Source organism: Dendrobates tinctorius, unplaced genomic scaffold, assembly GCF_039654945.1.
Source record: "Dendrobates tinctorius isolate UK_male_01 unplaced genomic scaffold, ASM3965494v1 ptg000035l, whole genome shotgun sequence".
Lineage (NCBI taxonomy): Eukaryota > Metazoa > Chordata > Amphibia > Anura > Dendrobatidae > Dendrobates > Dendrobates tinctorius.
Window position 1 is genome coordinate 70,405,095 of NW_027361703.1, and position 18,741 is coordinate 70,423,835.

The 18,741-nt window shown below is 43.4% G+C and overlaps 1 protein-coding gene across 3 annotated transcripts in view; it reads left to right on the plus strand.

The window, feature by feature from the left end:
* RELN (reelin) overlaps window positions 1–18,741 on the plus strand; it is a 1,162,997-nt gene that overhangs the window by 519,970 nt on the left and 624,286 nt on the right. The window lies entirely within an intron of this gene.

Consider the following 18,741-nt stretch of genomic DNA (forward strand, 5'->3'; position numbering starts at 1 on the left):
GCATTGGATTTAGATCTCGGCAGTTTTCGGCTTTGTATAAAATAGAGTTTTCTCCTCTGTTAGAGCAGACAGTACTGTGAATTCACATTTAGCAAAGGAATAATAGAAGGGAATTGATTTTTATATTTAAGAAAGTGCTATTATTTCAGAATTTCATAGAACGAAAGCACATTAAAATTGACGTTGAGATGCAGTGTAACTTGTATGAAAACAGTATCTACTCTATACTGGCCATTGTTTCTAATGCTGAAAAGCTCAATATGGCAGCATTACAGTGTGGTTGGCAATCTGATATGACATTTTAAAGTATTATAGTGCAAACTTCTGTTGGGTTTTTGCCGCACACAGCCTTATTTGTAGAAAATATATACAGATGTAGAAAATGTTAACATGTCAAATAGCATGTTACATATCAGAATGCAGCACACCTTGATTTGCCATTTTACACAGCACAAGCCATTGAAAATGTTTGTTCTATTATGATATTATAATGCTTTAAGGTTGGTTTCACAGATTTTTGTTTTGTTGTCTGTACTCAGACTATGACGCACAGACTGGCCTAGGGTCTCCTGACCTGAACTTTGCAGTCTCATGCGCATATATCAGGCTGCCAAATTCAAGTCAGGAGACCTGTGACCATTTCTTGGACCTTTAAACATGGGGCTGTGAAATTGAAGTGTAAGGGTATGTTTCCATGGTCAGTAAACGCTGACAGCAGCCAGATGTTACAGCGTACTGGAGTCGATTTTATGAAATCCCATCTCCACTATGCGTGCAGGGACGCATCCCTGCGTATACGCACATGCGGCGTGTCTTTCTAGACCGCAGCATGTAAATTTATCTTGCGGAGACGCTCCGTCTCTGCAAGATAAATTCTCCCATACAATGTAATGGGACGCGGTGATTCCGCACGATTCAGTGAACACATGCGGAATCATCGCGCGTACAAAAGCCGGCAGCGGTTTGGACGGAGCAGACATGTGCTGCTTCCAAAGTGTTGCCAATACTGACCATGGAGACATACCCTTAGGTTAATATTTGCTGCATCGGTGATTTTCACAAGTGTATATGTAACAGTGCAACTGCAGGTTAAGTGCTCAATATATGTACTGTAGATTCCACTTATATAGATTAAGGCTATGTGCGCACGTTGCGTGTTTGCTTGCGGAAATTTCTTCAAGGTTTCTGCATCTCTTGGCAGCAAAAACTCTGCGGGAAAAATATGCTGAGCTTTTTTTTCCTTTGCATTCAATGGGTGAAGAATTCAGGCTAAAACACAAAAAGAATTGACATGCTGCAGAAAAAAACGCACTGCAAATACGCGCAGAAATTTACTAATCATGTGCACCACATTTCATGATTGTCATTGAATAAGCTTGCATAAGGATTCCATTGCATTTTTGAACTATTTCCGCGTGGAAAACAAATGCAGCAAAAACGTATCAAATACGCAACGTGCGCACATAGCCTTTAAGGTAGGTTCTCTCAGCATATGGTAAAAATGACAGAACTTGTGTCCGAACCTCTGAGATTCAGTCTCAAATATGAATTCTAGCCTTATTTTTTATGTAATTGTTCTGAAAATAAATATTTGCTTTTTTTCTAACACAGATTATGCAGTTAGTTCAAGCAATGCATCTAGTTTTCAGAATTTGGAAAACTTTATTGCAGAAATTAATTATTTTGCACTGTTTCTTCTCCCATTCCACCAAATCAAATTTCCATTATGTTTTGAAAACTATAACTTTAATGGTCGTTGTAATTTCAACAAATTTGCAAAAATCAATAGTTTAGGTGGATATAAGAAACTTTAAATGTATCATATAAGAAAAATATGCTTCTTTCTCCTCTTATAAGACACATTTTCCCCTGCCTTCTAAATTCATCATCCACTTTGCAAAAAAAAAAAAAAAAACATCTCAAATCCATCTTGGTCAGAGATGTGCCAGCACAGTGAGGTGTCAGATTGTAAAGCATCTAGAAGTCTAGGGAGAATTGACAGAGGAAAAGCAGTGATGAACACTCAGCACATGAAAAACCAGACAGACACAGGTAGTTCAAGCTGTAGCTTCTCGAAAATTTATTTTGCTTAAGTGCTGAATTCACAGCCACACTGTTTAGTACCGCTGTAAGATACCCTCAATCCTGCTGCTACGTCTGTTTATTTGCTACACAAAAAGAAGAGCAGTGTTACATCTATGTGTACTGTTTAGACATCGTAGCAGCATATTCTCTAAACACCAGCTCAAACACATCTTAAAAGTAGGCCCTGCATAGGTGAAAACTGTACATTTTAATACCACTGGCAATTCAAATACAACTCTCTGTAACTCTACTATACTAAACAAGTTGCCAGATCAGTGCCCCATTGCCTCATCTTCTCTGACTTCTCTTCCTGCTTAACAAGCTATTGGCTTATGCTTCAGTAAGACTTCTTGCTTCCTACTCTACTTTATCTCTATACATAGTACTAGTGATAAATAAAAGTTTTCTATTCCCTTTCAAGTGATTTTTTTCTGGTTAAAATACAGGAAGTAGCAGAAAGTAGTTTTTGTTTTTATAACTAGTGTGTCTACTGGGAAAGTACTGTATACACTGTTCACACTGTGGAAAAAAAATGAGGTATCTATAGGACAGAAACTGATCTGCCTGAGAATTTGCTTCCAGAGATTATTTTAAAAGATAGGGGGAGAAACCAGTATGAGACATGTAGATAAGGAGAGCAGATGCTAATTCATTAAATATCTCATACTAATTCAAATAAGCTCTGGAGACAGACTTAGGAAGATCTATGATTGACCCATAGATCTTAACAGCTCATTTACATATTAAGAAAAATGTGGATTTCTCTGAAATAAGACATCAGATCACAGATATCAAGGTATCATTTTATTCAACTTCTTATGACCCACATACTCATAATCAGCCTAGGAGGGTTGACCCTACTGACTTTTAAGTGATTTGGCTCCAGTCCTGTAGAAAAAAACTTGCATCTAAATGGCCTTCTAACCACTGCTTACTTCAGTTAAGTTTCCATAATGAGTTTTTGGTTTGTTTTTGATGCTTCGTAGGTCAGCTGCACCAAAAATGCAGCTTTTTACAGTTTGAGTAAAGTGAATGTGATTTATAGAGATCTCATGCACAGTGTATCAATATGTCAATGCCTTGCTGCTATACTGAGTTTTATGTGCAGATTTTCCCCATTAAATTGCATTAGATGCAGAATATCCACAGGAAAAAAATATTTTTAGTGTATTTCTGCTGCGTAAACACCCTAACTTTGTATGTTATCTGCACATATTAAAGCCAAATACCAGGAAGTATAAAAAATAAAGCAGTTTTATGGAAAAGATGACTTGACAAAAACTGGAGCTTCAAATATGGTAAAAACTCATGTAAAAAATGCAATGAAAAATACACAAGTAACCTGCATTATTTTATTTAATAGGTGCAGAAATGCTGCTGAAAATCTGCAACATCAAAAACTCTGTTCTCAGGGGTTGGATTTTAATTTTTAACAACAGGTTCTGTGTTTGTGTAGGAAAACCACACCCATTTTTAAGCGACACCCATTTTTAAGCCACACCCATTTACACACACCTTTTCCTCAAACATATACAAGTAGGGTCGCAGTCAGGCAGTTGAAAAAAAATAAATTGGAATGAGATCAGAACAGTGCACATTCTGGCCAGTGGCTCTCCTGACCCGAGTGTGACAGCTGTATATATTTCTATTCAGCTGTCTCACTTGACTAACCGGCTGGCCAGTCTGTGCATTACATTCTGATATTAACAGTTCCCATCAAACACCATATCACACACATAACCAGCAGCTTTTGCTCTGGCCAAAATAATTTTAAAGCTGATACCACGACACGGGAGACTCTTTCGGATGGGCCCTACTCTACTCTAAACTATTAAAAATAAATATATATTTATGTATTTTTCTTTAAGGGAACGAGTCAAATACATTTACATTTTTTTTAAACAACCATTAATACCACATACAAGGGACAAATATCGTCACACCATGACCAGATCACATATTACCACCACAGTCACCAAATAATACCACATACAAGGAACAAATAACGCTACACCATGACCAGACCACATATTACCACCACATAGTCACCGAATAATACCACATACAAGGAACAAATAACGCCGCACCATGGCCAGACCACATATTACCACCAGATAGTGACTGAATACTACAATACTGATCATTAATTAAAAACACAATACTAAGTGCAATTGTATACAGGAACTCTGTATTTACTGTCAGTGTACAGGTAACACACTGACTCACCAGTGACGTCTCTAGCCGAAGTCCTTCATCTTTGCTTTTCTTTTTCATCCAGCACAGACCGCCATCACTTCTTCCAGCCAGGACTCATCTCTGCATGAAATAACACAGTTACCTAGAGCACGGCTTCCAGAGCTCATTCCCCACTTTTTCCCTTTCTTCTACACTACACATCTGAATACAGACATGCACCCACCATTAACCCCTTCACTACCAAGGGTGGTTTGCACGTTAACTCCTGGGCCAATTTTTACAATTCTGACCACTGTCCCTTTATGAGGTCATAACTCTGAATCGCTTCCATGGATCCCAGTGATTCTGACATTGTTTTCTCGTGACATATTGTACTTCATGTTAGTGGTAAAATTGCGTTCAAATAACTTGCGTTTATTTGTGAAAATAAAAACGGAAACTTGGCGAAAATTTTGAAAATTTCGCAATTTTCCAACTTTGAATTTTTATGCCCTTAAATCACAGCGATACGGCACGCAAAAAACTTAATAAATAACATTTCCCACATGTTTACTTTACATCAGCACAATTTTGGAACCAAAATTTTTTTTGGTTAGGAAGTTATAAGGGTTAAAAATTGACCAGCGATTTCTCATTTTTGCAACACCATTTTATTTTTAGGGACCACATCACATTTGAAGCCACTTTGAGGGGTCTATATGATAGAAAATACCCAAAAGTGACACCATTCTAAAAACTGCACCCCTTAAGGTGCTCAAAACCACATTCAAGAAGTTTATTAACCCTTTAGGTGCGTCACAGGAATTTTTTTGAACATTTAAAAAAAATGAACATCTAACTTTTTTTCACAAAAAAAATACTTCAGGTTCAATTTTCTTTATTTTACCAAGGGTAACAGGAGAAATTGGACTGCAAAAGTTATTGTGCAATTTGTCCTGAGTACGCTGATACCTGATATGTTGGGGGAACCACTGTTTCGTCGCATGGCAGACCTCAGTAGGGAAGGAGCGCCATTTGACTTTTTCAATGCAAAATTGGCTGGAATTCAGATCAGACGCCATGTCGCGTTTGGAGAGCTCCTGATGTACCTAAACAGTGGAAACCCCCCCAAGTGACCACATTTTGGAAACTAGACCCCCCCAAGGAACTTATCTAGATATGTGGTGAGAACTTTGAACCCACAAGGGCTTCACAGAAGTTTATAACGTACAGCGGTACAATTAAAAAATCATATTTTTTCCACAAAAATGATCTTTTCACCCTCAATTCTTATTTTTCCAAGAGTAACAGGACCCTAAAAGATATTGTGCAATTTATCCTGAGTGCGCTGATACCCCACATGTGGGGGTAAACCACTATTTGGGCGCATGCCAGAGCTCGGAAGGGAAGCAGCACCATTTGACGTTTTTGGCTGGAATTGAGATCGGACACCAAGCCCCTGATGTACCAAAACAGTAGAAACCCCCCACAAATGACACCATTTTGGAAACTAGACCCACCAAGGAACTTATCTAGATGTGTGGTGAGCACTTTGAACCCCCCAGTGCTTCACAGAATTTTATAACGCCCGGGCGTGAAAATAAAAAAATCTTATTTTTTCCACAAACATCATCTTTTAGTCCCCATTTTTTTTATTTTCCCAAGGGTAACAGGAGAAATTGGACCCTAAAAGTTGTTGTCCAATTTGTCCTGAGTACGCTGACACCCCATATGTGGGAGAAAACTACTGTATGGGGCTCGGAAGGGAAGTAGTGACGTTTTGGAATGCAGACTTTGATGGATTGGTCTGCGGGTGTCATGTGCGTTTGGAGAGCCCCTGATGTACCTAAACTATTGAAACTCCCCACAAGTGACCCCATTTTGGAAACTAGACCCCCCACGGAACTTATCTAGATGTGTGGTGAGCACTTTGAACCACCAAGTGCTTCACAGAAGTTTATAACGCCTGGGCATGAAAATAAAAAAATAATTTTTTTCCGCAAAAATGATATTTTTGCCCCCAATTTTTTATTTTCCTAAGGTTAACAGGAGAAATTGGACCCCAAAAGTTGTTTTTTAATTTGTCCTGAGTAGGCCGATACCCCATATGTGGGGGTAAACCACTGTTTGGGCGCATGGCAGAGCTTGGAAGGGAAGGAGCACCATTTGACTTTTTCAACGCAGAATTGGCTGGAATTGAGATCAGATGCCATGTTGCCTTTGGAGAGCACCTGATGTGCCCAAACAGTGGAAACCCCCCAATTATAACTCCAACCCTAACCCCAACACACCCCTAACCCTAATCTGAGCCCTAGCCCTAACCCTAGCCCTAACCCTAACCCTAACCCTAACCCTAGCCCTAACCCTAATGGGAAAATGGAAATAAATACATTTTCTTTTTGTTTTATTATTTTTCCCTAACTAAGGGGGTGATAACGGGGGGTTTGATTTACTATTTATGGCGGTTTTTATGTTTGGCGGCTGTCAGGCGCTAAAAGACGCTTTTTATTGTAAAAATAGTTTTTGCATCACCACATATTGGGAGCTATAATTTTTCCTTTTTTTTTGACCCACCGAGTCATGTGAGGTCTTATTTTTTGCGGGACGAGTTGACGTTTTCATTGGTACCATTTTCGGGCACGTGACATTTTTTGATCGCTTTTTATTCCAATTTTTGGGACGCAGAATGAACAAAAACCAGCGTTTCATGAATTTCTTTTGGGGGGGTGCGTTTACAACGTTCCGCGTGCGGTAAAATTGATAAGGCGGTTTTTTTTCTTCGGGTCAGTACGGTTACAGCAATACCTCATTTAGGTCTTTTTTTATGTTTTGTCGGTTTTTTGCAATGAAAACAATTTTATATAAAAAATAATTATTTTTGTATCGCTTTATTCTGCGAGCTATAACTTTTTTATTTTTTTGCGGATGATGCTGTATGGCTCGTTTTTTGCGGGACAAGATGACGTTTTCAGCGGTACCATGGATATTTATATGTGTCTTTTTGATCGCGCGTTATTGCACTTTTTGTTCGGTGGTATGATAATAAATCATTATTTTTTGCTTTGTTTTTTATCTTTTAAGTGGTTCGCTAAAGGGGTTAACTAATGGGACAGTTTTATAGGGCGGGTCGCTACGGACACGGCAATACCAAATATATGTACTTTTATTGTTTGGGTTTTTTTTTTATTTTGAAAAAATGGATTTATTGGGGAATATCTTTTTTTTTTTTTTTTACTAATTTATTTAGCGATTTTTTTAAAATTATTTTTAACACTTTTTTTTTTTTTTTTTTACTTTATTACCTTGTCCCAGGTGGGACATCACTGTCCTGTGACAGATCGCTGATCTGTCACATCACAGATCACTGTGACAGATCAGCAATCTGTCACAGGCAGTTCTGCAGACTTCCTCATGCCTGCGCTTGGCAGGCAGTGAGGAAGTCAGCTCCCTACAGGCCCCCGAAGGCCGCCGTCGCCATCTTGGATCCGGGGGCCTGTAGGGAAAGAGACCCCCGCAGCAGCGCTGCACATTGCGCTGCCGTGGGGGGCTCAGGGAAGCAAGGAGGGAGCCCCCTCCCTGCCGATGCTTCCCTTTAACCCCCGGTACACCGCGATCGCATTTGATCGTGGTGTAAAAGGGGTTAACGTGTCGGGGGCGGTCCGTGACCGCCCCTGACACATTGTGCCGGGTGTCAGCTGTGATAATCAGCTGACACCCGGCCGCGATTAGCGGCGCTCACCACGTGGGCGCCGCTGATCGCTGGGACGTAATATTCCGTCCATGGTAATTAGGTCCAGGGTTACATGGACGGAATATTACGTCCATTGTAGGTAAGGGGTTAATACATAATTGGTTATTATGCAACCCACCATTCCAAATATAAATTATAATCCGCCACTGTTCCCCCACTAACTATAAATGCCACTTTCCCCATTTAATATGTAAATTAGCACCTATACTCTTTCCCCCAATTCATTACCAGGCACTTCAACGCCCCACTATGTAACTTCCGCTCTCACCCTACCCCAGATTCATTATATTTACATGCTCCTACCACCTCAATTCATTGTCATGTCTTTCTCTCCCACCCTCTATTCATTATCAGCTGCTCTACCCCACATTCAATACATCACTTACTCCCCCACACTCAAAATTGTTCTCCAGATAGATTATTTGCTCTCCTCACCCCCCACCTTCAATTCATCATTTGCTCTCCTCACCCCCTCACCTTGAATTAAATTGCTGTGCCCTGTCACTCACACTGAATTCATCATTTGCAGTCCCCCGTCCCCCACATCATCATTTGCAGTCCCCCCACTTTAATTTGAAGTCCCCTTACTTCATCCGTTGCAGTCCCCTATCACCTCTCACTTCATCTGCAGTGCCCCTTCATTATTTGCAGCCCCCTATCCCCCTTCCATTTCATCATGTGCAGTCCCCCTTACCCCCACTTCATCATGTGCAGCCCCACTCCCCCATCATGTGCAGTCACTCTTACCCCCACATCATGTGCAGTCCCCTTTACCCCCAACTTCATCTTGTGCAGTCCACTTTACCCCCCACTTCATCCTGTGCAGTCCCTCTTACCCCCCACTTCATCCTGTGCAGTCCCCCTTACCCCCCACGTAATCATGTGCAGTCCCCCTTCATCATGTGCAATCACCCTTACCCCCATTATCAAGTGCAGCCGCACTCCATCATGTACAGCCCCACTCCCCCTTCATCATGTGCAGCCCCACTCCATCATGTACAGCCCCACTCCCCCTTAATCATGTGCAGCCCCACTAACATAACTCCATCATGTACAGCCCCACTTCCCCCCACTCCATCATGTACAGCCCCACTCCCCCTTCATCATGTGCAGCCCCATTCCCCCTTCATCATGTGCAGCCCCACTCCCCCCACTCCATCATGTACAGTCCCATTCCATCATTTACAGCCCCACTCCCCATTCATCATGTGCAGCCCCACTCCCCCCACTCCATCATGTACAGCCCCACTCCATCATGTACAGACCCACTCCATCATGTACAACCCCACTACATGTACAGCCTCACTCCCCCCACTCCATTATGTGCAGCCCCATTTACCCCTCTCCATCATGTGCAGCCCCATTCACCCCCCTCCATCATGTACAGCCCCATTCACCCTCCTCCATCATGTACAGCCCCCGCACCCCCCTCCACCATATGCAGCCCCATTCACCCCCCTCCATCATGTGCAGCCATATTCACCCCCTCCCCATCATGTGCAGCCATATTTACCCCCCTCCATCATGTACAGCTGCCCCATTCATCCCCCTCCATCATGTGCTGCCCCCTCACCCACTGAATTCATTTTAAAAAAAAAAGTTTCCCATACTTACCTCACAGCCGCTCCCCAGCAGCTCCTCCCTGCAGCCAGCGTCCAAGTACATGTCGGCGTCTGCGCGATGACGTCATCGCGCAGGCCCGACACCTGACTCGGAAGTAGAGAGGGAGCGGGAGCTGCGCAGCTGTCAAGGTGACGGCCGTGCACAGCTCCCTGCCCGATACACTGTGACGTGGGCGGCTGTGTCTCCTGCCGGCCGCGTTACAGAGCAGAGGGCACGGTCGCACACAGTACCGGATCGCGACTGTGAATCTCCCCAGTTCGGGGAACTGGCTGCTTTTTTAACAACCAGTTCCTCCGAACCAGGGAGAACCGACTGAATCCCACCCCTGTCTGTACTCCTTTTCTATGCACTGGAATTACAAACTCTGGCAGTAGAAAAAGAAGGCGCCGTAGGAGGGTACTGTATTCTCTCCCCTGCAAGGTATTCAGTGCAGCTATGCTCTTAGTGCTCAAGGGAATGCAATGCGTGTCCTGAATAACCACTACTATATTGTGTATCTCCTGTAGTGTGCCATCAGTGGTAATTCATAAAGTAATTCATCCAATACGATTGCACCCAACACTAGTGATATTAAGCACGCCGCTGTGTTGGCTTTGTTGGTTTCAAGTGTAGTCACAGCAGCGTTGCTTCCAAATCTCACTAGTGTTGGACACAACTTTGCTGTGATAATAGTTATGCAGGATACATGTTTCAATCGTCCTGAGCATTGAGAGGAAGATACCTTGCAGGTGAGAAAACTACTTAAATACACTCCTAAGGAGCCTTTCTTTACCACTGCCAGAAATCATACCCCCAGTGCAGTGCATTGAGTTCAGAAAAGCAAGTCAAGTAACCTACAGGCTTCATTCACACATCTGAGGAACACGTCCTAGTGCTGTGTGCTTGTTTCTCAGATAGCAAACGAACCATACATCCATGAGATTTAAAAATGGAACCGTCTTTCTGGTCTGTGAGATTCAGAGCATGTTCTATTCTCATCTCTTTTTGTAAATCAGACTTGGCCATTAAAGTCTATGGTAACTTGTGTAAAACAAATGATATGCAGAAGACGTACTTTTCATATCAGAGTTTCTGGGCTCATGCATATGAGCGTATGAATCGGACATGTGCTGTCACACCCGACCCATATTATTTAAAAGTGAGATAAACAATTTTTTCTCAGTCCAAGTGCTCTCGAGGAAAAAAATCATCGCATGCACCACTTTCTTCTGAGTCTCAGATGAGGCTCACCCATTCAAGTCTATGGGTGCGTAAATAAATAAGGGATGCCACACAGAACATCTGAGTGGCATCCCATGTTTACGGATAGATTTCTGTTACAAACAGAAAACTCCTCGATCATGTACATTTGTTTGTTAGTGTAGATAATTGAAATGGGATCCCATACGGATATCACACAAATGTAAATCGGAAGAAAATTTAAAAAAAAAAATTGTCTGAGTTTTCTGAATGAAACTTTGATGATTTGCCGCAGGCTTGGCTGCAGTCAGTCTTTACCTGATACATTGTTAAGAGTCAGTGGATAAAAAAAGTATCCTAAGAGTAAGCAGTCGTTTGGAGGGCGATTTTCTGTTTTTTGTTTTCGTTTTTTTTGCTCCCCTTCTTCCCAGAGCCATAACTTTTTTTATTTTTCTGTCAATATGGCTGTATGGGGCCTGTTTTTGCTACTAAAGTGGTGCTTTTGAATGACATCATTAATTTAACCGTATAGTGTACTAGAAAATGGGAAACAAATTCAAGTGTGGTGAAATTGCAAAAAAAGTGCAGTTCAACAATTGTTTTTTGGGATTTTTATTTACCATGTTCACTATATGGTAAAACTGACATGCCAATATGATTCTCCAGGTCAATATGTTTATGCCGATACCAAAGATGTATAGGTTCTTTTTTATTTAAGTGCTGAAAAGAAAATCCAAAGTTTGAAAGAAAAGAAAATGTTGCCATTTTTCAAGACCAGAAGCAGCTTCATTTTTTCCGGATCCGAGGCTGGTTGAAGGCTTATGTTTTGCTCTCTGAGCTGACATGTTCACTGATACCATTTTGGAATAGAAACAATGTTTTGATCGCCTGTTATTGCATTGTAGTGCAACGTTGCGGCAGCGAAAAAAAACGTAATTCTAGTGCCAGTTCTCGCATCATGATTTGCTTTGTCCGTCATGACTTTAAACAGTCACTGAGTGAAAATTGTGTGCCACTGACAGCTGAGCTGCATGCTGTCGGTCCCGGCATTCAGGGCATTGTGATCGGTCAGTCAATGTGACTGACCGATCACAGCATGATCGCGCAGGAGGTGCTGAAATATCAGCTCCTCTGGCCCAATCACTGCAGGTGCTCGACACTGCTAGTGGCTGAGCATCTACACTGACATCTAAATTGGCCTTTAGATTGGTGCCCCGTGATGTCATTGCTGGGACCTGATCATTACCCTGGTTACCCAGGGTCAAGAAGCTACGGAAAGCTGCTCAGATCATTCTAAGAAGCTTTCTCTATAGGTATAATGCATTGCAATGCATTATATCTGTGATCAAAGTGAAATAAAGTGAAAAATGGAAAAGATCCATAAAGGTGGTAAATAATAAAAAAACTTAAAGTTTAAAAATTGCAAAAATATTTTTTTTTAGATTACAAAATAATAAAAAAAATATTACATCAATAAATATGCATTTTTATGTAAAAAAAAGTAAACAAAAAATGTACACATATTTGGTATCTCCACGTCCGGAATCCTGATGTATAAAACTGTCAAACTAGTTATCCCCTTCAGTGAACATAAAAAAATAACCGGGACAAACTATGGTTGGTCATTATACCACTGAAAAAAAAGTGGAATAAAATGCAATAAAAAAGACGAATTTGAATAAAAATGGTACAGCTGAAAACATCTTGTCTCACAAAAATCAAGCCACCTTACAGCTCCATTAATGGAAAAATTAAAACGGTATAGCTTTCAGAATACAGTTGTGCAAAGATAATAATTTTTTCTACTAGTAATAGACCCGATGCTATTGCATCGTGAGTACGGTGAAATGAACATCCGTCGGCTGGCGGCTCAGCCAATGAGCAGTGCCTCGCGGCATTGGCGGGGGATTTGCATCCCACGCCCCACCAGCTGAGCCAATGAGCGGTGCTGCGTGGGATTGGAATCACCCGACAAAGCCGCGTGACACCGCTCATTGGTTGAGCGCCCCTGGCGCTCAACCAATGAGTGGCACGGGATTCAAATCCCCTGCCCCACCGGCTGAGCCAATGAGCGGTGCCACGTGGGATTTGAATGCATGCAGGCCCTCCTACCCCCTATCCTGATATACATGGTCCTCTCACCCCCCTATCCTGGTATGCATGGCCCTCTCACCCCCCTTTCCTAGTATGCATGGCCCTCTCACCCCCCTATCCTGGTATGCATGGTCCTCTCACCCCCCTATCCTGTTATGCATGGTCCTCTCACCCCACTATCCTGGTATGCATGGTCCTATCACCCCCCAATCCTGGTATGCATGGTCCCTTCACCACCCAAACCTGATATGCATGATCCCCCCTCATCCCTATCCTGTCATGCATAGTCCCCTCACCCCCCTATCCTGGTATGCATGGTCCTCTCATCCTCCTATCCTGGTATGTATGGTCCTCTCACCCCCCTATCCTGGTATGCATGGTCCTATCACCCCCCAATCCTGGTATGCATGGTGCCCTCACCCCCCTATCCTGGTATGCATGGTCCCTTCACCACCCAATCCTGATATGCATGGTCCCCCCTCATCCCTATCCTGTCATGCATGGTCCCCTCACCCCCCAATCCTGGTATGCATGGTCCTCTCATCCCCCTATCCTGGTATGTATGGTCCTCTCACCCCCCTATCCTGGTATGCATGGTCCTATCACCCCCAATCCTGGTATGCATGGTGCCCTTACCCCCCTATCCTGGTATGCATGGTCCCTTCACCACCCAATCCTGATATGCATGGTCCCCCCTCATCCCTATCCTGTCATGCATAGTCCCCTCACCCCCCTATCCTGGTATGCATGGTCCTCTCACCCCCCTATCCTGTTATGCATGGTCCTCTCACCCCCCTATCCTGGTATGCATGGTCCTATCACCCCCCAATCCTGGTATGCATGGTGCCCTCACCCCCCTATCCTGGTATGCATGGTCCCTTCACCACCCAATCCTGATATGCATGGTCCCCCCTCATCCCTATCCTGTCATGCATGGTCCCCTCACCCCCCAATCCTGGTATGCATGGTCCTCTCACCCCCCTATCCTGGTATGCAATGTCCTCTCACCCCCCTATCCTGGTATGCATGGTCCTCTCACACCCCTATCCTGATATGCATGTATGCATGGTCCTCTTACCACCCCCAATCCTGATATGCATGGTCCTCTCACCCCCAAATCCTGATATGCATGGTCCCCTCACCCCCTATCCTGGTAGTCATGCTACCTCTCACCCCCTATCCTGATATGTATGGTCCTCTCTCACGTATTAAACTGCACACATACAAAAAACCCAAACATTTATACTCACCTTTCTTCCCTGTGCTCCAGCACTGTCCCGTTCTGCCGGAGGCCGGGGGAGGAGCGCCGGAGTACGCACATGCCCATACTGCACTGTCCAGCGCCATATTGCTCAAGGCACACTACAAATGTGTCTTCAGTAAAATGGCGACGGATAGCGCTATGTGCATGTGCGATTCCAACACCGCACTCCTGCCCCGGTCTCCGGTGAGAAGAGAAGTGCCATGGCAATGCTCCTCCTGGTTAGATAAGTATGTAAGTAAGTAATCCCCCACCCTGCCGACTGAGCCAATGAGCGGTGTTGCTCAGGATTTGAATCCCCCGCCAAGCCTCAGCCGGCGGGCGGCTCAGTCAATAAGCGGAGCTGCGCGCTTTGGCGGGGGATTTGAATCCCACGCCGCTGATTGGCTGAGGCCAGGGGCGCTCAGCCAATGAGCGGTGCCGCGTGACTTAGCAGGGGATTAAAATCCCGCTCGGCAATGCTCATTGACTCAGCCGGCAGGAATATCGGAATACCCATAACTTGGGTGTTCCAATATGGCGGTCGGCGTAGTTCTGGCCGCGGTGGATTGTGGGATAGCGACACAATCACCGGAAGCTTTGACAGAGCTGATTGGCAATTATATATTACAGTAGATAAAATCTTTCATTGTGTAAAAGTGCCAAAACATAAAAAAAGGCATAAATGAGGTATCCTTGTAATCGAACTGACACAAAGAATAAAACTGCCTTATCAATTTTACGACACGTGAAATGGCAGTAAAAAAACAAACCTTGAATTACTGGTTTTTGTTTATTCTGCCTCCCAAAAATCAGGATAGAAATCAAAAACATGTCATGTGCCCAAAAATGGTACCAATAAAAACGTCAACTCGTCTTTCACTTGTCTGCAGAAATATGGAAAATATGACTTTCAAAATATGGCAATGCAAAAATAAGTTTTTGCAGCAAAAAAAGTATTTTAGTGTGTGACAGCAGCCAACCATAAAAACTATATAAATCTGGTATTACTGTAGTCGCCCGGACCTTAAGAATAAACTCGTCGAATCACTTATACTGCATGAGGAATGGCGTAAAAAATAAAACCAATTCTTCACATGTTGATTTTCGAATTCTGTCTCACAAATATCGCAGTAAGGCTCAGCACACATCTGTGCTGCACTCTGCCCTGAGTGCTTACACCAGGGTTAACGTGTAAATCTCGGAAATACTGTACGTGATTCAGATGGGACCCCAGGTGGAAGGTTCCCTATAATGAGGCAGATGGAGGCACTGTGAATGCCCTCTGGCCTATGATCCGGCAGTGTCCGTCTTTTTAGGTGTGCATAAAAGTGCAGTCAACAACAGTTTTGGGCACTTCTGAAAAGAAGGCCAACGCTGGACAGAAGCCAGACAGAGTAACACTTCTGCCTCTTTATAGTGACTGGATCCCTCAGGTTTTCATCTGAATTACGTCATTCGGAAATTTAGAGGGAAACCCCGATATAAATGCTCAGTGTAGAGCGCAGAATAAATATGATTCAAAATGTTATCTAAAATGTTCCCAACAAAAGCTTCAACACAATCCACAAAAAAGCAAGCCCTCACTCAGGTCAGTCATCTATCAATGGAAATATAGGGGGTTTCCATTTTACTGGTAGTACAAAGGCTCTGAAAAAGTGCTATGGCTCCTCGCCCCCAAAAGAAATTTAGAAAATACTGCGCTCCCAAATTCAAATCTCCCTCTCTCCCATCTGAGCCTTACAATGAGCCTAAACCACATTTAGCATGCACATGTTTGGTAGTGGTATAATTTCCAACATGGGGTTACTTGAGGGGGATATTCTGCACTTCTAGCACTTAGGGGCTTTGTATATGGAGTCCTCAAACTATTCTAGGAAAAGAAAGTTTCTAGGAAAGAAACTATTCTGGGAAATTTGTTCCACGAGGCAAATAGCCCACCGCCCTGCCTGAGTTTCGCTGGGTGGCTAAGCAGTACTGTACAGCCACATATGGGTTATTGCCACAGTGAAGACACGGGGGTCAGCGGGTGCTCTAGTCCGCTAGCCGAAACCGCATGGACCAGGGCAGATATTACTGGATGCCTGCTATCTTTTCTCGTGGTCAGAACACTACTCAGACAACACAGGATGAGGGTAAAACAGTGTGGCAATAACTTATTGCACCACCAACATACAACAGCATATAAAACAGTCCCAGAAAAATACCCAAGATGGTTAAAATTAGAGTCTTACCCTTTCGCTAACTCGCCAGTGTTAAATTACTCCCACCAGTGGACAAGCTTTTGAAACTAACCGAGAGCAGTGAGGTATGTAGCTAGGTGACCTCGCTGTTCCAACCTGGATCCTTCAAGACAGCTCTGGGGGTTAAGTGATGATGAAAGAAGCTGATCTGTGTTCTTCCAGCTGGGGCTGTGGTAGCCCTAGGTCAGTGATGTCGAACCTTTTAGAGACCGAGTGCCCAAACTGCAATCCAAAACCCACTTATTTTTCGCAAAGTGCCCTGAATACTGAGGTTTTAGATTAGAAAGACAACTCGTACATTAGTCACTATAGAGACAATATCAAAGTGCTTATAAGCACTGCAGTCCAAGATACTAGCAACCAATTGTAGTGAAGGTCTGTTTTTGAGAATGGAGACGTTTTTAATCAAAAGTAAAATTGCAAAGTTGTTTGTTTTTACAACCTCTTTGCAATTGTAACCCTTAATCATGATGAGAACAAACCCTTTAAGGCAGGAATATCAAACTCAAATACACAGAGGGCTAAAGCTTGCAGAAAGTTGCAGGCCAACCTTGATATTTGTTAAGAAAAAACTTCCTCAATTGTAGACTTTTTTTTATCAAATAAAACTATTAACTTTTGGAATTATAGTGGAATAATATAATAGGTTATGTAACAGCAGTAAAAAGCATATAGCCCAATGGCCTAATTTACATATGTAATAACAACAAATGATAAAAAAACCTTGACTAAAACAGATAATAAAGTTTGATGCAAACAAAAGTGCTCCCAAACACAGTACGATACCCCCACAGTGAACTCCTCCACACGCACTGTATGATGACCCTACTGTACCCCCTCCATCAATTCCACTAGCAAAGAATGGTGACCCCATCACAGTATGATTCTCCAACTGTAATCCCCACACAGCCCTCACTACAGTATAACGGGCACATAAAGTCCTCCATACAGTAGAATGGCTCCACATAGATCTCCATAAAGTAAAATGGCTCCACATAGTCCTCCATACAGTGTAATGGCCCCCACATAGTCTTGCATAAAGTGTAATGGGCCCCAATAGTGCTCCATACCATATAATGGCCTCACATAGTGCTCCATACTGTATAATGGCCCCACGTGATGCTCCGTACTGTATAATGGCCCCACATAGTTTTATACTGTACAATGTGCTCACATAGTGCTCTATTCAGTATAATGGCCTCACGTTAAAAAAAAATAATTACCGTATATACTCATGCATAAGCCAACCCGAGTATAAGCTGAGGCACCTAATTTTTACACGAAAAACTGGGAAAACATATTGTCTCAAGTATAAGCATGGTATTCATTGCCCCGTGATCGCTATTTTGGTATGCATGGGTCCTTATCCCGATCCTTGTCTGCATGGTTCCTCATCCCTGTCCTGGTATGCATTACTCCTCATCCCTGTCCTGGTATGCTTGACTCCTCATCCCTGTCCTGGAATGCATACCTCCTCATCCCTATCCTTGTATGCATGGTTCCTCATCCCTGTCCTGGTATGCATGGCTCCTCATCCCTATCCTTGTATGCATGGTTCCTCATCCCTATCCTGGTATGCTGAGTCCTCATCCCTATCCTTGTATGCATGGCTCCTTATCCTCTTCCTTGTATGCATGGCTCCTCATCCCTATCCTTGTATGCATGGTTCCTCATCCCTATCCTGGTATGCTGAGTCCTCGTCCCTTTCCTTGTATGCATAGCTCCTTATCCCCTTCCTTGTATGCATGGCTCCTCATCCCTGTCCTGGTATACATAGCTCCTCATCCCTATCCTGGTATGCATGACTCCTTATCCCCATCCTTGTCTGCATGGCTCCTTATCCCTATTCTTGTATGCATGGTTCCTCATCCCTATCCTTGTAGGCATGGCTCCTCATCCCTGTCCAGGTATGCATGACTCCTTATTGTCAGGAACACCGCACTGCACTTGCTCACTGAGCCAGTGCGCTTGTCCTGAGTGAAACAAACTGTGCCCAAAGATACCAGTGGAGTGGGGCATCAGCAATGAAGAGGCGTGCTTCACACAAACAGGACCTGAAGCACGTGACTGCTGGGGGGTGTGGCCTAAGATCTGGAGAGCTAGGAGGTGAAGGAAAACTAGAAGGGTAACTACGGGGCAAAATTACCAAGGAACATAGACAGGGATATAAACCAGATCAGGCCAGAGTCAAAGCATGATATAGTACGACAGTACCAAAGGATTAGACAGAACGGATAGTCAGGGCATAGCCAAGGGGTCATACACAGAGAGGGCAGCGCAGTACAAGAGAAGCAGTCAGAGGGTAGTCAGGACGTAGCCAAGAAAGGGTAGCACAGTACAAAAGGGGCAGA